The 22,606-nt window shown below is 43.6% G+C and overlaps 1 protein-coding gene across 5 annotated transcripts in view; it reads left to right on the top strand.

Moving 5' to 3' along the window:
- Nucleotides 1-22,606, top strand: part of NAALADL2 (N-acetylated alpha-linked acidic dipeptidase like 2) — a 798,353-nt gene that overhangs the window by 722,371 nt on the left and 53,376 nt on the right. The window lies entirely within an intron of this gene.

Below are 22,606 nucleotides of genomic sequence, written 5' to 3'. Positions count from 1 at the left end.
GACAACCAAAATGATCAAAGGGACGAAGTAACTCCTCTATGAGGAAAGGTTGCAGTGTTTGGGACTTTTTTTTAGCTTAGAGAAAAGTTGAGTAAGGGGAGACATGATATCACTGTGTGAAAATAGGCATGACATGGCGAAACTGGCTAGCGAAAAGTTTTTCTCCCTCTCTCATAACAGATGAATGCTGGAAGACTCAGGAGGGTATAGCCAAACTATGGAAGTCATTCCCACGGGAGGCAATGATGGCCCCCAGCCTAGGTGGCTTTAATAGAGGATTAGACAAGTTTTGTGGATGAGAGGGCTATCAATGGCTGCTAGCCAGGATGGCTATTCTCTGCTTCCACAATTGGAGGCTGTCAATGCTTCTGAATACCAGTCGCTAGAAGCCACAGGAGGAGAGAGTGCTCCTGCGCTTGGATCTTGCTTGTGGATTCCCCACAGGCATCCATTTGGCCATTGTGAGAAGAGGACTCTGGACTAGATGGGCTGTTGGTCTGATCCAGCAGGGTTTTCTTATGTTCTTAAAGTTATCTTGTGCCGATACATGAGAGAATGGACACATCGATTTAGCCCAACTGTAATCTGTCTCTCTCTCTCTCTCTCTCTCTCTCTCTCTCTCTCTCTCTCTCTCTCTCTCTCTCTCTCCATGTGAACATACATTTGTGCCACATTCAAGTGATACTTTATGCTAACAAATCTGTTAGTCTTATATGGCAGGGGTAGGTAACATGAGAGCCTAGAGATGTTGTTGGGATACAACTCTTCCCTAACAGTTGACTATGCTGACTGGGGCTGATGGAAGCACCACATTGACTACTTTTGCTTTTGGGATAACAAGACTCTCCTCCTTTGCACTTTTTTTTATGTGCTTCTTATTTTATTTTTTTATTTCCCCCGCCATGAAATTTCACAGCTACCATGCTAGTCATCATGTGATAATTAGGAAATCACATTTTGTCCCCCACTTCAAATCAATATTCTTGTAAACCAAATAGTAATTTCCAGCTCATAAGGAATGTCTTGTATAATTGCAACACGGCTCAGGCAGTCCCTGATGCATCTTTGATTTGCCATTAATTGTGGCTTGTTAAAAAATTGTTTTTGAGTGCTGTACGTGGCAGCCTCTTGTTTGGGAGGGGAGAATGTTGGAAAGGAAAGGCGGCTTGTTTTGAGTTCCCGAAACTTTAATACTAACATTTCGTCTGATGATTGCATAGAACTTGGCAGGTTTTTTTTTATTTCTTACATCTCTGTTACTAAAGATAGCAGCAACTGGATATCAGTGTATATATATATATATATATATATATATATATATATATATATATATATATATATATACACAATGGAATTGGTACCTGATCACATCCACACCATACTTAAAGGACATGGCTTCCCCCAGAGAATCCTAGGAACTGTAATTTGTTGAGGGTGCTGGGAAATGTAGCTCTGTGAGGCAATGTGCAATTCCCAAGATTCTTTGGGGAAAGCCATGTGCTTTAAATCCACTTTAAATGTACAGTGTGGATATGACCCATGTGTGTGTGTGCACAGACCCACAGTATTTTCCTTGCTTAGTCCCTTCTCATCACTAACCTAAGGATACATCCTCGCCAACATTATTTTTTCATGTGATTTGTTCCATTGCACATGGGTTGTTTGAGGCAGCCTCCAGGCTTTGCCCTCTCCACTGATAAGCCGTGGCCTCGTTAAGGAAAGATGCTGATATAGAGAAGAAGCAGTTGTAAGAATTACGAATCTTACACAGCTTTGGTGTTTGTTCTACAGATATAGGGTTTTTTTGTGGTGAAGGATGTGATAAAAATGAAGCAGATAAACAAATATAAACAAACAAACAAACAACTGGACTAGGAAAAAGGCCTGCAAATGGAGCCCATATAGTACTTCCCCCCCCCAGGTTAATTGTAGCAGAGAAGAGTCACATTTGAGGAATCATTGCAGCTGGAGAGGGGGAAGTTAACTCTCCCCTCCCCAGCAGCAACCCCCTCAACCACTGCAGTTAGCCTTGGGGGGAAAAGTTATAGTAGTAGCCTTGGTTATGGTACTATAATTATTTTAGAACCTAATTGAGGGGTGCATGCAGTGCTGTTTTTCTAGAAAAAAAGAGTTGCCGGAACTCACCACGAACGCCTCTCTTGTTCTCTTAGAATGGCAATGGGGCTGTCAAGTACAGTTCACCTCTCCCTTCTTGTGGCTCAACGATAAGAATTAACGAGCATCTGGCAGATTTATAGTCCTTTTTATTTCAGCATTATGTTACAAGCACAGACAGGCATCCCGCCACAAGGATATCAGTTGCCTACTCTGACTCATCCCCACTTCTGCAGCAAGAATCATGCCAACAGGAAGTCCCCCCCCATCTCTCGATCAATGTATCGCCCAGCTGCTCCCTCCCTTCTGGTTGCTTAGCTACTATCTCATAGCTGGGTAGTTCCTCTCTCAACTGTGCGGCTTCTGTGTCTGCCTGTCTCTCTGCCTCTGGAAACACTGGACTCTTCTGTTAGGAGCTGATCTCCCTGCAATTGCATTCCCCAATCTTCCGATCCAGACAGGCCCCTGACAGGTGCCCATCTGAGAGGTGCCGGAACTGAGTTTCAGTGTGTTCCAGCTGGGGGGGGGAAGCCCTGTGTGCATGTACTGATCATCCTCCACAGCTGAACTCTGGAGGAAGATCCCATTAGGCCTGGTGGGGGGAGTGACAACATGTTTTTCAAGCTTAATTGCAGGCAGGGAGGAAAGTGAGTGAGTGTTTGCACACATATACAACTGGTGTGTGTGTGTGTGTGTGTGTGTGTGTGTGTGTGTGTGTGTGTGTGGCACCCTTCACAGTTTTATCCAGTTTGCTAATATGATCATGGCTGGGATTGCCATATGTCCAGAATGGACATATGTCCGGAATACTGTTGTCTCTAAAAAAAAAATTCAACAACTTATCTGTCTGGATTTTCACTGTTTGAAATATGCCAACCCTATCATGGGCCCCAAAAAGATTGGTGACCCCTGGCCAGATGCAGTGACATGGAAGAAGGGCACACATTATCTATCCATTCCCCCCCCCCAATAGAGCTCTTTCTTTGGGGGTATTATCACAAAAAGAAGTGATGCTATGAAGTTTGGGGAAGGTTCCCCCTGAAACCTGCTCATCTGAAGCAGGAAAAAAGTAGTCTTCTATTTTGACATCTTACAGTGCAATCCCATGCATTTCTACTCAGAAAAAAAGTGGTAGGTAAGTTAGGGTGGTGAATCTGTCAAATTCAGTTTCTCATTTGTTTCCTGTCTGTAGTGCCACTCTCCACATTTCTACATAAGTTTGCAATAATAATAATAATAATAATAATAATAATAATAATTAATACCTCTGTGAAAATTCATTAGCATTTTAGTGCAAACTTCTCTTCATATATACATTTTGGTAAAGCAATTTGCCTCCAATACAGCATACCTTTGCATGTTATTTTCACTAATATATGCATTTCAGTGCAAACATCAACCTGGTTCATACATTTTAATACATATTAACTTGGCTGGAAGACTGCATTACAAGTGTACGGAACAGTGAATTTCAAAGGATTTGTGCGTTTCAGCTTGTGGCTTGTGGAAATTAGATAGGTTCAACTTCAGATGTAAAGCCGAATGGAATTTCTCCCCCCTTTTTAAGGTATAGGACTGCAACTTTCCCCTGTAAAAAACAAAACAGGCCAAGGACCACCGTCTGTCTCTAGAAAGTGCTTACATGCACACTTTCTCCCACTTACATATTCTGTACTAAGCACAATGTAAATATGATTTGGATCCTGGCCTTCTGATTAAATCTGACAAAATACAGAGTAGCGTTACTAGCTGATGCAGTCAAGATGCGATCCGAGGAAAGGCATGCTTGAGAGAGCAATAGGTAAAACAAATTGCATAACCTTCAAAGAGCTCATTACTAAATCTGAACTTTAAAGGGGTAGCAGGAACCAAACCTGACGAGGATTCTAAAAGACAGACTTTAGAGTGGGTGGGGAAATGGGTTTGCATTCTTGAAAATTAATGACCCAGCAACAGATTTTGTGAACGAACAAACAAAGCTGGTCCTTTGTCCTCACTGCAAGAATTTTGTACACAACAACAACAACAAAATTCATTGCCACGACTTGTAAACTTGTTGCAAAGCTTATAAATCTCCTACTTGGTGTGTAAATATGTTCCGGATTGCTGAAATCCTTTTTTTTAGTGGGGCAGGATATTTGCTGTAAATCTATTCCGTAAGTCCTGAAGACGTTTAAGGGTATTTAAAAAGAGAGGAAGCAGCAGCTAAGCCCTATATCATTTTTAAAACGGGATTTTAAAATCAGACCTCCGACTTGCAACCCCAGCTTTTCCTCTGTATCGATTTTGGCTTTTTCTTATCATTCTAGGAAAATATAACATACTTTAAAGGACCCCTGACCATTAAGTCCAGTCGTGACCGACTCTGGGGTTGCGCGCTCATCTCGCATTATTGGCCGAGGGAGCCGGCGTATAGCTTCCAGGTCATGTGGCCAGCATGACAAAGCCGCTTCTGGCAAACCAGAGCAGCACACGGAAACGCCGTTTACCTTCCCGCTGTAGCGGTTCCTATTTATCTACTTGCATTTTGACGTGCTTTCGAACTGCTAGGTTGGCAGGAGCTGGGACCAAGCAACGGGAGCTCACCCTGTCACAGGGATTCGAACCGCCGACCTTCTGATCAGCAAGCCCTAGGCTCAGTGGTTTAACCACAGTGCCACCTGGGTCCCCCACAGTGCCACATACTTTACTGTCATCCAATTTGAAAGTTCACTTCGGGGCGGTGTGCTTGGAACAGCTGTTTTCCGCTGCTCCCTGTAGCAGCTGCCTCTGTGCTGCAAGCTGTTTCTGAGCCACAGCTCACCCTGCAGATTGTGTGATTTTTTTCCCCCTCTGTGCCGCTACAGGCCTGAAAGATGGTTCAGCAGAGGGTCCTCCTCCCGGTCTTTAATTGGGGTTGACAACATTTGGTTTTAGTAGTAGCCGTTTTCACATGGTCTGAACATGTGTTGACTGAGGATCTGGAGAGGGGAAGTGGGGGTGTGTGTGTAGTTGTTATCCTGTCCCCGGTGTCTACATGTTCATTTGCATTAGGGAGGAGGTCACACAAATGCTTTGAAAGCACATGCAATCACAAGGCATGCCCACCACTCCTGTGTAAGGGTTACCCATGTCCAGCACCACCGCCGAACACTTTCTCCAATGTCTACATGTTCACATGTTTTGCACTAGGGATGGGGGAGAATTTTGCGTTCAAAGGCAAACACGTCTACATCGCATTTTTGGAAACTATGCAAGAGTCGGAAACACAGCCATCCTTCGAATCTCTGAATTTTGCAGTGCAGAGCTGCAGCTAAACAATGTGCACAAAAATGCTCAAAATGTCCATCTAAATGTGGACATCGCAAACTAATAATAATAATAATAATAATAATAATAATTTATTTATACCCCGCCCATCTGGCTGGGTTTCCCCAGTGGTTTAAACATTAAAAGCCTCCCTAAACATGGCTGCCTTCAGATGTCTTCTAAAAATCTGGTAGCTGTTTTTCTCTTTGACATCTGATGGGTGGGCGTTCCACAGGACAGGCGCCACCACCGAGAAGGCCCTCTGCCTGGTTCCCTGCAACTTGGCTTCTCGCAGCGAGGGAACCATCAGAAGGCCCTCGGTACTGTACCTCAGTGTCCGGGCAGAACGATGGGGGGGGGGTGGAGGCGCTCCTTCAGGTATACTGGACGGAGGCTGGACTGATGTGGAAACATGAAGAGCCAAATTTAAGATTGGAAAGATGAGAAACTGAGAGAAGCTGTAAATGACAGATTGTTCCATTCCTATCTCACGCACACAGAGAGATGTACGTGGGTCGACCTCTTCCATGCAAGGAGAAGCCCCATCCAATCAGGCAGCCAGGAATAAAAACAAGGCTCTGAACTTCCATGATCCTCAACATTCATTTTGCTGACACAGCTAAATCTAGACCAAAGACTGGGTCACCAGCTCCTAAGTAACGGCATGAGCAGATCCCATGTCTTGTAGCAAATAACTACTTTACCAAGTGGATCCCAAAAAGAGGGGTTCCAATGTAGATTTTGTGAGGTTGGAGAAAAAAGCAAGAGTTCATCTTCACCCCACCATGTGTTCAGCTTTGAGAAAAAACATTAATGGCAATCCTAAAGTTGTAGATACAAGATTAAAGGTGGTAATTCATAGCACTGGGCAACATTCGTTTCATCAGGTCCTAATGAGAAATATATCAACATAACAAGCAGAGCAATATTTTACTGCAGCTTGAATTCCTTTGGGAGAAACGAGTGAAGCAGGCATGGGTTGTGTGTCCACCCGCATCCCAATTTACCTGACAAGGATGTGCATTCAAGTGTTTAATATGAGAGAGTCATTCATTGAGTCAATTAGGGCATAGGGCTCAGTGTGCGTTGCGAGGTTTCTGAGTGTCCTTTTGCTGTGTGGTACTTTGCTAAACAGGGGGAAAGGTTTAACCAAGAATGGTGGGGGTGGGGGTGGAATTGGCCCAGGGGTTGCATTCACTCTTGACCAGCCTTCCAGCGGCCACGTTTCATCAGTGCCCAAAATGAGTGTGGCTACCCTAGACCATCTGCATGCATGTGGACACGCACTGGCAGAATCACAGGTACATGCATATTCCCACTCAGTGGGGTCTCAGTGTCATATTTTCACCTCTTCTTAATTTACTGCTGATTTTAATTGTGGAGTCAAATATTTTTGTGGGCACCCCTTTAGTGACCCCTGGCATATGACAGGATGCTTGAACAAGGCTTTACACGATTATAAAAGTAAAACTTTTCAGGGTTGTAAAAAGTGTTTTGCCTCGTTTTCAGCTATGATAAAACAGGGTCCCTCAGCTGATTTAAAAGAGGATTAGATGACTATGTGGGGGAGATGGAGGAATCCATGATTAAATAATACCTCCACTGTCAGAGGCAATATGCCTCTGAATACTAGTTTCTGGGAGTCACAACTGGGAAGAGTGCTGTTGTAAAAGGTAAAGGTAAAGGACCCCTGGATGGTGAAGTCCAGTCAAAGGCAACTATGGGGTTGTGGCGCTCATCTTGCTTTCAGGCCAAGGGAGCTGGCATTTGTCCACAGAGAGCTTTCCGGGTCATGTGGCCAGCATGACTAAACCACTTCTGGTGCAGTAGAACACCGTGACAGAAGCCAGAGTGAACGGAAACGCTGTTTACCTTCCCGCCGCAGCGGTACCTATTTATCTACTTGCACTGGTGTGCTTTCGAACTGCTAGGTTGGCAGGAGTTGAGACAGAGCAATGGGAGCTCACCCCGTCACAGGGATTCAGCAGGCCCAAGAGGCTCAGTGGTTTAGACCACAGCGCCACCCGCATCCCTTTAATGCTGTTGTCCTCGGTTCCTGTTTGTGGGCTTCCTGTAGATTACAATTTGTTTGGAAATATTTGTTTTAAATACACCATTAGAAGACCATTGAATGCATTTTGCTTTATGAAATACCGATTGCTTGGAATCACCTCTGAAAATGCAGGAGAGGAAAGTCCTGTTCTGCTCAGTTCTAGCTTTTGGACTTACCTTGGGGATCTGGTTGGCCACCATGAGATGCTGGACTTGATGGACTCTTGTCTTAATCCAGCAGAATGTGGGGTACCGTGTGTGTGTGTGTGTGTGTGTGTGTGTGTGTGTGTGTGTGTGTACATCACTACTTTTATTGTCCTTTAGAACTGCAAGAAAATAGAGTGCAATATAAACTGACAGGCCGGTGTCTAACGAGCACCACACGGCAGAAGGTGAAGTGCCATTTCTTTCCTTGGAGATGCAGGACTTGCTGTTTTAAACCCGAATGAAATAGTGCTGCTTTGGTTTGGCTGGTTGAAGCCAGATGCCTCTTTGCTGCCGGCGACCGTTGCACTGAAGCTGAATCCTGACCTTAGGTGGCTGATACTCATCTCTGGCTGTGATTAACAGGATGCTCAAAAACATTTTCCAGGCATTGCCATTACCAGTTACCCTACCTTGATTGCAAAAATGTGTCATCTGTATATATGTAAACTGTACAGCACAGGAGAGGGAAATGTTATGAAGACTTGGAGACAGAGGGAGAGATTAAAATTACATGAATGCATGGAAGACAATGATCTCGGTCCAAAATTTAATGGAATACTCTTTGTAATGAAAGCAGCACGACATCTGCATTATATGTGGAAATCTTTTAAGAGAAAAAGGGATCGAAATCAATGTTTCCCTCTGGTGTTTCTTTCCCTGATTCAAACAAATAAGTTTGGCCCAATTGAAGTTTTCTTTCTTAAGTTGAATGAGAAGAATAAAAAATAAATAAATAAACCAGTTTTTGCTTATCATAGAATTGTGGAGTTGAAAGGGTCCCCAAGGCTCATCTATTCCAACCTCCTGCAATGCAGGAATCACAGCTAAATTATCACTGACAGATGTCCATGCAATCCTCTTTAAAAACCTCCAAAGAAGGAGAGTCCACCACCTTCTGAGGGAGGAGGAACGTTCCGTGGTCAAATTTTTAACATACACCTGAATTTTTGGAGACAAAAGCATATTGAGATACAATTAAAAGTCCAAATAGCCAGTTGAAAACTCTGAATTTTGAAACACAAAAAGGGAAACTAGTAACAGCAGAAGTTGTGCTAAGTCTTTTCTGCATGCACTTTTTATTTAATTAGAAATTCCCCACTGTATATCATCTCAATGGGGATGCCAGGTTCAATAGCTGAAATCAACTTCAGGAGTATTCATGGAAAATTATTTGTATACAGTGGTACCTCAGGTTACAGACGCTTCAGGTTACAGGCGCTTCAGGTTACAGACTCCGCCAACCCAGAAATAATACCTTGGGTTAAGAACTTTACTTCAGGATGAGAACAGAAATCGTGTGGTGGTGGTGCGGCAGCAGCGGGAGGCCCCATTAGGCTCCATAAGTGGTACCTCAAGTTAAGAACGGTTTCAGGTTAAGAACGGACCTCAGGAACGAATTAAGTTTTTAACCTGAGGTACCACTGTATAATTTTTTTCTGTGCAGATTTTAAAATATATTTACAGTGGTACCTCAGTTTATGAACACAATTGGTTCCGGAAGTCTGTTCATAAACTGAAGCGTTCATAAACTGAAGCGAACTTTCCCATTGAAAGTAATGGAAAGTGGATTAATCCGTTCCAGACGGGTCCGTGGAGTACTCAACCTGAAGCGTACTTAACCCGAAGCATGGATGTAATTGGTTCTGGAAGTCTGTTCATAAACTGAAGCGTTCATAAACTGAAGCAAACTTTCCCATTGAAAGTAATGGAAAGTGAATTAGTCCATTCCAGATGGGTCTGCGGCGTTCGTAAACCGAAAATTCGTAAACCGAGGTGTTCATAAACCGAGGTTCCACTGTAGTTCCTTTCCCTCTTAAAAACCTGCATGGGAACAGGAGGGGATGAATTTTAGTCCCATCCTCAGATGAACCAGCCCAGCAATGATTTTGGTTTGGGGCCCATCCTGAAGCACAACCTCTTTTTAACTCACCTTCTGAAACCACCTTAATCTCTTGCACCTGTCTTCTCTTGCATCCTCTTTTTCCACCTCTTGCCTGGCCCTTACCCAATTTTTGGAGTGCCCACTCCTGAAATAAACGGCAAACTCCCTGAGCTCCCGACACACTGCTATTTCCTCCCAAGAAATAGGCAAGAATATTTTCTGAATGTCAATGCAGAAATCCCTTTTTGATTGACCTGGTGTCTTATGTGTTTGTGTGTGTTTTTAATAAACTCTCCTTCTCCATTTTCTGTTCTTTGCAGTTCTGGAAATAGATTAAATCATGGCATTACGGATGAAAACTAATAAAATAATTCGAGAGAAAAGAATATATTGTACTATTTCTCTCTAACCCCACTCGCTGTCACTATTGGAAGCCTGCAGAGGTAGAACTCTCATTACACAGACAGGATACATGGTGTGCATTTTAGCTAGAGATGTATGAGGAATTCGATTCAATTTGATCTGCACCAGTTGGACTAATGTTTGCATGGAAACTTATAATGTAGTTCCCAGCAGCCTAAGCATATGAGAATGTGTCGAGAAATGTGTGTTTTGAGAGAAGCCAGGATGGCTATGCTCTGCTTCCACAGTTCAAGGAAACTATACTTCTGAGTATCAGTTGCTGGAAACCACAGGAGGGGGGAAAGTGGTCTTCTTCTTGAATTATCCTTGTGGGTTACAAGAAAGGAGATTCCAACTAAACATAATTTCTGACTGTAAGAGCTGTTCAACGGTGGAACAGACTCCCATGAAAAGTGATGGACTCTCCTTCCTTGGAGGTTTTTAAGCAGAGGTTAGGTGGCTGCCATGTATGATCTCTGTTGAGATTCCTTCATTGCAGGGGATTAGACTAGATGACCCTTGGTGTCCCTTCCAACTCTACAATTCTATGATTTCTAGAGCAATCAACCATGCATATTAACCAGACCATCCTTAGGACTGTTCTGTATGAAACCTTTCTGCACATTAAAAAACAAACACTTGTAAGTTTCGCTTTTAAACATTATTTTGTCCATTATTTATGTGTTTGAAATATTTATAGACCTCTAAAATTAACCAAATATCAATGCAGTGTACGACAGCAATTAAAGCCTTTTTTTTCCAAAGAAAATTTGGGTGCTGCTGCCTGTGAGCCAGCTTTTAAAATGAACCTTTATGCCTGGCAGGCTGCTTTCCATTGGCACAGACCTTTTTGAAGTGGTTAGTATTCAAATATGCAATCTCTTATCAGCGCTCTGAAATGATACAGACCTGGGAGGAATGCCCCGCATCATTTTCCTGAATGTGTAGATAGATCTTCATTCTGTCTCTCACCAATTGCTTCAAAAGCTGTGCTGAGCCAGATTATATGACACGAAACTTTATTTTTTTTTATTTTTTTTGGAACGTTTAGTTCTTAAGTTTTATTCCAGCTCCTAGTCAAAACATTGGCCTCATAAGGATGTGATGCAGACTGCGACTGCTCCCTCACATATGAGGCTTACCAGAGAGAGAGAGAGAGAGAGAGAGAGAGATTTCAACTGTTGGGGAGGACAATGAGAGAACCTCTTTGGCAAGCATGAAGCTGAATCATGCCCAGAATGTTTATCTTACATGCGGTCCAATGACTCCCAACACCCCACAGAGGCATCTACCGTAGTTGGCTACTGTGAGATCGGGATCCTGGACTAGATGGGCCATTACCCTGATCCAGCAGCTCTTCTCATGTTTGCACATTTGCACATGTGGCTGGTGTCTAAAGGAGCCTGTGCATAGACATGTTCATGGCCAGAGCTCTCCAATGCAAAGAGGGATTCTGCTTAATCATGCCCCCCGCCCTACACAAATGTAGGAGATCTGTGTGCCTGCATCACAAATTGAGTCCCTTCAGATGCTGGCTGACTGTGCAGATGGTGGGCCCCATGGTGATGTGGGGTGGGAGTGTTGATGCCCCTGCAATCCCATCACACTTCTGTCTAACGCATGGAGTTCAGCTGCACTGCCATATTGACACTTCTCATATTATAACAGACCACAATCAACAGAAGTGTACTGCAATAGTCCTACTCTAGTCTGCCTTGGTCAAACCACACCTGGAATACTGTGTCCAATTCTGGGCACCCCACAATTTAAGAAGTATGTTGGTAAGCTGGAACTTGTGCAGAGGAGGGCAACCAAGATGATCAAGGGTCTGGAAAGCAAGCCTTATGAGGAACGGTTGAAGGAGCTAGGTATGTTTAGAGGAGACTGAGAGGAGATATGATATCCATCTTCAAATACCTCAAGGGCTGGCACATGGAAGAGGGAACCAGCTTGTTTTCTCCTGCTCTGGAGGGTAGGACTTGAACCCATGGCTTCAAGTTACGATAAAGGAGATTCCGACTATGAACTTTCTGACAGTAAGAGCTCTTTGACAGTCTCCCTTGGGGGGTTGTGGACTTTCCTTCCTTGGGGATTTTTAAGCAGCTGTTGGATGGCTATCTGTCATGGATGCTTTAGCTGAGATTCCTGCATTGCATATGACCCCTGGGGTCCCTTCCAAGTCTACAACTCTATGATTCTATGACATTAAATGGTGTCACATAGGACATCTCTGTGTTTTTAAGCAGGTGGATGGGAGCATTTTAGCCGGGGGGGGGGATAGTTAGCCCTTTCCACCCATACCGTTACCCCAGAGCTGCAAGAGGGAAGCTGCTATTTGGTGCCAATATGTAGCTTGGATTTAAGTGAACCATATTTTCACCGTGTGGGACAGCACCGTTTCAAAATAGCTGGGCATATGCTCATTTCACTGCTGACATGCATATGCAAGAAAACCCCAGAAGCCATTTGGCCAAATATGTGTGATGGCAGTAAAAGAGACAGAAGAAGAGGAATATGTGTCCAAAAGCTAATTGCATACTGACTCTGTGCATTTTTATTTTTATTTTTGCAGATTTTGCATGTCCAGGCTGCTACATGTGCAGGTGGTACTGTGAATTGCTTTAAACCCTTTAATTGTTTATCTTTTGTTCTTGTCTCTAGCTCTTTCTTAGCTCCCTGGTTTCTTACCTCTTTACTTAACCCTTTAAGTCTTGTACTGCTTCCAGAGACTGCTGTGAGCAGTAGCACCACAGCAGTGTCTGTAAAGAGATTGCACTACAGGCAGAATCCCCCTGCATGACGACCTTGTGCACAATATGTTTCCTGATATATGAAGCAATGATCTCTGGGCATCTAGGAAGAAAAAATGTTTGGGGTTGCAGGGGTGGGCAACTCCCATGAGACTGCAATCTACTTACAGAATTAAAAACTGGCAGTGATCTACCCCCATTTTTGGGGAGTTCAGGTTAAAGTTGTTGAGCTTTTTTTAGGGAGGAGGAAAGCCCCATTTTTAGGGGTACAGGGCTAAGGAAAGGGACCCAGTGATTGACCGCAATCTACCAAAACCTCCTGAGGATCTAGATTGTGATGGACCTTTTGGACATCCCTAGGATAGAGCATATTCTAAAGCAGTGGTCTAAAGCAGTGATGGCCAAACTTGGCCCTCCAGCTGTTTTGGAACTACAGCTCCCATCATCACTAGCTAACAGGACCAGCGGTCAGGGATGATGGGAATTGTAGTCCCAAAACAGCTGGAGGATTGGCCATCACTTGTCTAAAGGCATCAGGTTCAGTCTTCACAAAAAAATGCCAGCATGTTAGTGTGGCTTTATTACAAATGTACAGGACGCGGGTGGCGCTGTGGGTTAAACCACAGAGCCTAGGGCTTGCCGATCAGACGGACGGCAGTTCGAATCCCTGCGACGGGGTGAGCTCACATTGCTTGGTCCCAGCTCCTGCCCACCTAGCAGTTCCGTCAAAGTGCAAGTAGATAAATAGGTACTGCTCTGGCAGGAAGGTAAACGACGTTTCCATGTGCTGCTCTGGTTTGCCAGAAGTGGCTTTGTCATGCTGGCCACATGACCCGGAAGCTGTACGCCAGCTCCCTCAGCCAGTAAAGCGAGATGAGCGCCGCAACCCCAGAGTCGGTCACGACTGGACCTAATGGTCAGGGGTCCCTTTACCTTTACCTATTACAAATGTATTTATCACAGATGTATTTCCATATGCAGTTTTGGATAATATACACTCCCCCCCCCTAATATGCACCTTTTGTACATTCTCTTCAGTAATATATGCATTATCAAGCACATTTTACCACAACATATGCATTTTTCTGAATATTACTTGGTGGAGAACTGCATTGCAAAATTCGGATAAGTCTTAATTTTGAAGCATCTCTCTGTTTCAGTTCATATATTGTTTCAAAAACTGCAGATTTTGTAGATTTCCCTTTAAATGCAAATTGAATTGAATACCTCTTCCATGGCTACTTGTGTGTAGGGAGTGCTGAGAACAAAGAAGGAAGAGATGAGGAGAAGCCTGATAGGATTCCTACACACAGCTGGGGCTCTGGATTGTTCGTGGGAAGGAGTGCATTGAGAGGGGCAGGAATGAAATTTCTTTAACATGTTGATTCAGAAGAGTGAAATCTTTGGCAGGGGATGAAGGAGGATGGTGGGTCAAGAAGCCGAATGAGAAGGGCAAACAAAACAAAAAGTCACAGGGCAGCAGAATGCCGAATGCAAATGTGAAGTAGGCAGTCAATTCTTTGGCTGCAGGTCTCCAGCTAATTTCTTGGGCTGCAACCCAGAGCTCCTTAGCAGAAGCAGCTCACACAAAAACATCCACAAGGAAAATCAAGTGGAATCCCCATGGAGAAGGCTTCTCATACAGTTAGTGGCCCATACAACTTGCAGAAATGATTGTACATCCATGCACAAAAAATTCATTAACCGTGTTTTTATCCGTGGTCCTGCAGTTTGGCCATTGCGGAGGACCTGCTGCCAGGTAATAGGATCAAAGGCTATGTGCTATAATGCAGAGATGGGTCATTGTTTTGCAGGGCATGTGCAACTGGCATGCAGATCAATCTTACCAGGTCTGGGGAGATGGAAAAATGGCCAAAACCAAAACCCTGCTGGGATCTCACCAGTAGGAAAGATGAGGGGATGGCAGCTATTGTTTTCATTTCTATATTCTAGCCCAGTGTTTCCCAAACTTGGATCTCCAGCTGTTTTCGGACTACAACTCCCATCATCCCTAGCTAGCAGGACCGGTGGTCAGGGATGATGGGAATTGTAGTTCAAAAACTGTTCTAGCCCCGCAGCCTGTGTTCCAGGAGCATGTTGGAAGAACAGGATCCATACCCACCATGCCTCCTTTCTGCCCTGCCTGCCATCAGAGCTCCAACAGCAGGGAAATACCAGTGTTGGTTCATCCAGACTGCCTGGAATGGGGTTTCCAAGCACAGATCTCCCTTCCTAGGCATTGGCACTGAGAGCAGAAAATCATAGAATCCACGACCTCTGTCCTCTGAATTATAGCCCTAGTTCTTTCTCATTTCAGTTTTACTTCTTTTTAATTCTAACAATGGAACTTAATATTTCCACATTTCCATAATTTCACCTGAAATGAAACTTTTATTTCAAGATCAAAGAGTTCTTCTTTGCATTAGCACTTTCATTTTGGTGGGAAGCACTGGGAGTTAAAACAAAAAAAAAACTCTTTCCATGAACGTGTTTAATGATGGTAAGATTGACAATTAAAAGGAGCTTAAGTTTTCATTGCTTGGAGCGTATCCTACAATATAGCCATTCTTTCAAGGGGATATAATATATTATTGATAGGTGGCCTGCCTCAGAATATATTAATTCAGGCTAAGTAAAACACTGCTTTTGCATAGCCTCTTGCAGAAGGCAGCAATCTGATCACAAAGGCTGCAATCTTGCACACAGTTAGGCTGCTTAACAGGGCAATTGTCAGGAAGATGCAAGAGCATAGGATGTTGCCTTCTTCCAAGTCAGATTACTTGGTCCATCTTGCTCAGTAATGCCTACACTGTCTGGCAGCAGTGTTTCATTCAGCCAAGAGTCTCTCTGCAGTCCTACCTTGAGATGCTGGCAACTGAGCCTGGGACCACCTGTATGCAAAGCCCAGGTTCTTCCACGGAACTATGACCCCTTCCTGCTGAGTTCAGTGGTGTGTTTATCTGCAAAGCACCATTGGTGTGCACACAGGGCCGCCTTTACCCAGGGGTGCAAGAGGTGTGGGGCACCCGGGCATCAAATTCTGGGAGGTGCTGGGTGCCCACCGCTGAAGCCGTCTAAGCTCTTAACTATCTAGCTGTTATGTTGATAATATTTTCTGCTGAGACGAGGATTCTAATGGCTAAGTTGATTTCCTTGAGAATATTGGCTCTCCATTGTGCAGATGTGGGGAAGCCTCTATATTTGAAGAGGGGAAGGAAGACAAGTTTATGTTTGATTAGGATTAGAGTCCAACTATTTCGGACTATTTTGTCGTGAGCCTTTTTGGGTAGATTTTTTTTTAATTTTTTTTAATTTTTTTTTAAATGACTTTATTGATATCTTCATTAAAAACATACATAAAAAATGAAAGAAAAAGAAAAGAAAAGAAAAACATACATAAACACATACATAAATAATATAAATAGTGTGAATAACCTAATATAACTGAAAACTTAACATAACATAACACAACTGAGGTTAAGAATGATGAAAATGTTAAATCATAATATTAAATGATAATAAAGTAAAGAACAACTTAAAATAAGACAAACAGTTAAGACAAGATTAATGACATACCCCCGTTTCCCACACACCCCTTCACCATTTGTGACTTCCAGCCTTTCCTATATGCTGATCTATATTACCTTGTTCAATTGCATACTTATACTTTCAACCTTTCCTTTTGGTCTTTTTTTGTGCCCTTCATACTTCTGCTAAAAGATTCGCTGCGACATCTGTCACCCCATTGATCGCCAGGGTTGATTCGGCTATCTGGCTCGCTAGGCGGGTGTCCCCTCCTTCTCTCACCGCTCCATGTGTGTCCCTCCCGAAGTTGTGCGCTCGGTGGAAGAGGACAACCATCCCAGATAGAAGGAGCGTACCATTCTTCGGTCAAGGGTATACGATAGCTGCGCTCCCCTGCTAGAATCTCCAAACTAGCTCAAGGTACATTTGTAGGAGAGCATAGGGTACCTACCTGTTATGAAATAATAAATAATTTTGATCAAGCTGATATTCAAAGCTGGCCGCCTCTGCCGCCTCCACCCTGGCCACTTTCTCCTCCACAGAGTCCCGCTCTGCATGGAGAGGTGTTGCTCTCTCGCCCGCCGTCGGCGTGGCTGCTGTGTCCCTCTTCTTCTCCTTCCTCCTCCTGGGGAGCTTTAAAAAATGCCTAGATGTGTGAAGCTGTGCACCTTTGCGGAGCTCGGGTGCCCGGTTCTTGAGGGGCGATGGCAGGGAGACTTGGAAGAGCAGGATGGTGACGACACTGCCGCCGCCGCCATGGCCTCGCCTGCAACCACGGAAAAGTATATCTTGGGTGTAGACATGGGCAGCACTAAATTTGGGGGCGCTGGGCAGATCTTTGCACCCCGGCGGCGCATATGCTAAAGACAGCCCTGTGTGCACAACACTTTTACGTGGTATAGGAGGGCAGGTCCCTGCTCAGAAGAGCTTACATTCCTATGTTAGGTGCAGAGGAAGCGTCAAATGGAGGGGAGGGAATGCTGCTGCAGTGTGATGCAGCAGCTAAAAAAACCAATGCAATTCTGGGCTGCATCAATAGGAGTATAGCATCTAGATCTAGGGAAGTAATAGTACCACTGTATTCTGCTCTGGTCAGACCTCACCTGGAATACTGTGTCCAGTTCTGGGCACCACAGTTCAAGAAGGATACTGACAAGCTGGAACGTGTCCAGAAGAGGGCAACCAAAATGGTCAAAGGCCTGGAAACGATGCCTTATGAGGACCGGCTTAGGGAGCTGGGTATGTTTAGCCTGGAGAAGAGAAGGTTAAGGGGTGATATGATAGCCATGTTCAAATATATGAGAGGATGTCATATGGAGGATGGAGAAAGATTGTTTTCTGCTGCTCCAGAAAAGCAGACACGGAGCAATGGAGTCAAACTACAAGAAAGAAGATTCCACCTAAACATTAGGAAGAACTTCCTGACAGTAAGAGGTGTTCGGCAGTGGAATTTGCTGCCAAGGAGCGTGGTGGAGTCTCCTTCTTTGGAGGTCTTTAAGCAGAGGCTTGACAGGCATATGTCAAGAATGCTTTGATGGTGTTTCCTGCTTGGCAGGGGGTTGGACTGAATGGCCCTTGTGGTCTCTTCCAACTATGATTCTATGATTCTTCCTCTTCTAGACATGATGTGTTGTTTTAGAAAGTAACCAAAAAGAAGTTATTCACATGCACTGGTTGGGAGCTGTTGTTTTTTTGCAGTCTAACCGTGACTGACATATTCAGCACTTAAAAACACAGAGCATCCATTAAAAAAAGCAAGAGGTTAGAATGTATATTGACCCGAGAAACCAGTATCTCCATTGTCTTTGCCAAGGCCAGGAACTGTAATTCCCAAGTCCATCTTTGAAAGGACAAGGATCAAGAGGTCAGAGGAGAAGCAGTCATGTTGAGAGAAATGCTTGCCCCCCTGGTGTCAAGTTTTTCTTGTCCACAAAAAAAAAATTCCCCATCCGATTATGTCTCATATTTTCAAAGAATGCTTGGTTTCACCTATGTAGTTACCATTGGAAACAGCATGTAGTTACCACTGAAAACCAACACTGGGGATTTTATATTTCTGCTGACTACTACTGTCATGGACTGGGTAGAAAGGGTAGTGCTTGTATTCCAATGTAGATATTTCACCTCATGATTTCCTTTGCCTGGTTGACAGGGTGCCTTAGGCCTCGGGATCATTCATACACTGCACCAGATAGATGAATCACAAACAAACTGTGCATCTGTTTGCATTTGCAAATGTCTGGCTCATTCGTGACAGTACTCACATGATACCAGATTTGTGTGTTCTCAGAACCTAGATTTATTCCTTACTGCATGAGTAATACATGAACTAATAATTGCTTTAAGCCAATAGGAGGGCTCCCTTAGGTGATCCAATAAGTTGTGGTTGGAGAATTTGATTCTCCCTTTTCCTATTTGCAACCAAGATAACAGACACCTCATTTTTTGACTCTTGAGGATACACAAACCCCAACTGTGAACATACCATAATGAAATCCATTATCAAATATATAGAGACATCTATTAAGTATTGTGATGAATTAGATTTTTTACAATGAAAGCTACAGCACACATACAAAAATGTACTATGCTTATACACAACATGTCATTTTATTATATTTATTTTCGAACTTCCATTTTCAGCATGTTTCAAGTATTCAGTTTGCACTGCCGAGCATATCTCATGTACCTGCTCAGCTAATCCATCATTCCTCAATTATGACTTTTTATAACGATATATATATATATATATATATATATGGGACGCGTGTGGCGCTGTGGTCTAAAGCACAGAGCCTAGGGCTTGCCGATCAGAAGGTCGGCAGTTCGAATCCCCGTGACGGGGTGAGCTCCCCTTGTTTGGTTCCAGCTCCTGCCAACCTAGCAGTTCAAAATCACGTCAAAGTGCAAATAGATAAATAGGTACTACTCCGGTGGGAAGGTAAACGGTGTTTCTGTGCACTGCTCTGGTTTCGCCACATGACCCGGAAAAACTGTCTGCTGACAAACACCAGCTCCCTCAGCCTATAGAGTGATATGAGCGCCGCAACTGGACCTAACGGCCAGGGGTACCTTTACCATATATATATATATATATATATATATATATATATATATATATATATGAATCACAAACAAATTGTGATTATATATATAGAGAGAGAGAGAAAGGCTTGATCCTGTTTTCCCCTATTTCTCCTCCTTAAGTCTGCTACAGATCATGCATAAGCAGGAATTCAAAAATGTCATTTGCCTTACAACCATGACACCCTGATTTGTGGGAAGAAGATTATGCATAATTGCTAGAGTTTAAAAAATATTATTCTATAGCTGTCACTCTGAGGGCTGCACATAGTAACCAAGAATACATGGCTCTAGAGTTGGGTGGACAAAATGATATAGAGATCCCTTTGGCACAAACATTGCGTGGAAGAATGCCTGGTTTTAGACCACATTTCAAAATCACCTCCATGTACTAGCTCCTTTCAGAAGTGCCTTCACACATTTATGGAAGAGCTGGAGTGGGCACAGGGCTGTGTTGTGGTCCAAGGGGCTGGAGTCGCAGTCCAAGGAGGTAAAAGCCTTTGACCAAAACACTCGTGCAAGAGAACAGGGTTCAAGGTGCACTATTGTCTCAAAGCCAATGTCTAGGTCCCAGGCGTGATCCAGCAACAAGGTCAGGAAATGGGGTGCCAACTTCAATAAGGGGGGGTCAGGTAAGCCCCACCCCACATAATCAAGCATATGACAGGGCACACCCATCCCATTTGAATGGTAATGCCCATCAACCTTTGGTGTATAGCAGGGAGGAGAAACTATACACAGGAGCAAAGAACAAGGAGATGGAGATGTTGTTTATAGTAACTGGAAGGTTTGGAGACCTCTCCAGACCATATCCTAGCCCCAGCTAGGTAGTAAAGGATTCCAAGGGGTTGCTTACTTATGAGTTGTGTGTTGATACTTGGTCCATAGATACATGCTGTGTCAATACTCTTTGGCCTAGACCAGGCATCCCCAAACTGCAGCCCTCCAGATGTTTTGGCCTACAACTCCCATGATCCCTAGCTAACAGGACCAGTGGTCGGGGGAGATGGGAATTGTAGTCCAAAACATCTGGAGGGCCGAAGTTTGGGGATGCCTGGCCTAGACCTAAGCCTTTGGAATGAGGAGAGGTTTCACCCCATCCTCTGACAGCTCCATGGGTTCTTTAGCTGATCTTCCACTAGAAGGCCCCTCAAGGAGTTCCTCAGAGCTGGTTCCAGGAGACCCTGCCTGCTCTCCAAGATCCTCAACCTACAGAGTTTCTCGTCCATCCTCCAAGAACTTTATGTCTGGCACCAGGTTAGGGCAAGGCATGACAAGCTGCTGTGCTGGTCCTGTTCCCAAGTCAAAGACCATTAGCTTTATTCTGTGTTCAGTGGATGGTCTGAATGAGGAGCCCATATGTGTGTGGCATTGTTCTCAGCTGTAGTATTCAGTGAAATCATGGCTCTCCTAGTCAGGCCTTTATAATGTGAAGGGAATCCAAACTGTTTTTGATATGTTCCAGTTCACCAGAGTCAGGAATAATTCCAGTCCAAAACCACTAGAGGCTCGACAGAGGTAGTTGAAAAGAGAGGTTTTTAGTGGGGTTTTCTCCTGCCTAATGTGTTTTTGAATTTCTGATAAATAAAGTTAAAGAGTTACAGGTAGTTAGCCGTGTTGGTCTGACGTAGTCGAAACAAAAAATAATAAAAAATCCTTCCAGTAGCACCTTAGAGACCAAGTAAGTTTGTCATTAGTATGAGCTTTCGTGTGCATGCACACTTCTTCAGATACTCTTCAGATAAAGAGTACATCTTGCAGTGATCCCTTGTTGCTGAAGGCCAATCTGATAGACAAGGAAGTTTCTGAATTTGGTGCATGACTTTCTATACATGCCAATATCTAACCTTTTTGTTGATCTTCAGTCCCACTTAAAAATACAGGGCACTCCTTTTTCATTAATGCATCTATTTCCCGATCAATATTTCCCAAAGCATGAATAAAATATATGAAGTGCTTTCCTTTTAGAGAAATACACATCGTATTTGTAGCATTTATTGAAATGATTAATCCTACCTTGTATAGAAACAGCTATATCTTTTGTGAATTATTATGCTCTACTTCATCCGTAGCAGCTTTTGAATTACTCTAGTCTTCTCTCAGAGAGCCCTCTGCTGACCCAAAATGTATCCTGTCAGATTAGATGTTTGTTGAGCTGTTTGTTTAAACACAGAAATACATCCTACTACTTAACCTTTGAGTGTCAATAGTGTCAAAGAAGAAATGTGAAACTGGAAGGTTATATAGCATTATAGAAAGCTTGAGGAAATGTGTACAATGTGTACAGAGTACCATTTTTCACAGACATTTCGGGCAGTCCCAAAAATTCCTGTATATTTTGGCTGTTTCCTCAAACTTAGCAGGAAACTGTTTTGCATTGCCCTCACTTGCCCTCATCATGACGTACCTGAATCTTAATGGCCAAGTAACCCTCTTTACTGTGTGATTGGGTGGGGTTGCCCATGGGACCAATCCAGAAAGCAGGGGAAACAGTACAGTCAGGGAAAATAATGGCAGCAAACAGAACTGAAGTGCATATTCACACTATTTATGTACTGGGAGCAAACTAGCGAAATTGCTAGTTTTCGCTTAAAAATCCAAAGTGGTAAACATTCACTCCTTTCATCCCACACCCCCAAGAAAACAGGGAGTTTCTGCAGCTTTCATTGTTTCATGAGTAATTTCCCCAAACATTTGTGGCTTGGGGCATTGTCCCAAGTTAAGGTGGGATAATGTTTATTTTTTTTTCAGTTCAGTTAAAATGTTAATGTAAACTTAACCAGACCTTCCTTCCTTCCTTCCTTCCTTCCTTCCTTCCTTCCTTCCTTCCTTCCTTCCTTCCTTCCTTCCTTCCTTTTTCTCTTTTCACTTTAATGTGAGTTTCACCACTCTCTTTAGTTTATCAGCCCTATTTCTGCCACACGTTCCCATGGACTTCCTAGGAAATGTGACATTTCCTGGCGTGTCTATGGAAATATGTTGCTCCAGGAAATGTGATGAGCCTGAGAAACTACTGTATTTTAAAGTGTAAAAGGGGAAAGCTATGGACCACTTACCTCCCGGGGGGGGGCACACCTAAACACAACATTTTGCATGCAATTTATTTTACTGCTCTGGAAAAATCATTTTTGGACCCATATTCATGGATCCCCCCAAAAACCTTCCATTGACCTCTTTGGATACCTTGAAAATGTCCAGAAATAGTTTGGTCCTATCACATGGTGGTTGTCTGTTTTTCAAAGTGGAAGACTTGATAATCTCAATGTGTGTGTTGAAGTTCTTGGATGGACCTAAAGTATCT

The sequence above is a fragment of the Zootoca vivipara genome, chromosome 5 (genome assembly GCF_963506605.1).
Source record: "Zootoca vivipara chromosome 5, rZooViv1.1, whole genome shotgun sequence".
Taxonomy (NCBI): domain Eukaryota; kingdom Metazoa; phylum Chordata; class Lepidosauria; order Squamata; family Lacertidae; genus Zootoca; species Zootoca vivipara.
Note: the sequence above shows the minus strand (reverse complement) of the source record. Positions and strands in the feature narration are given on the sequence as shown.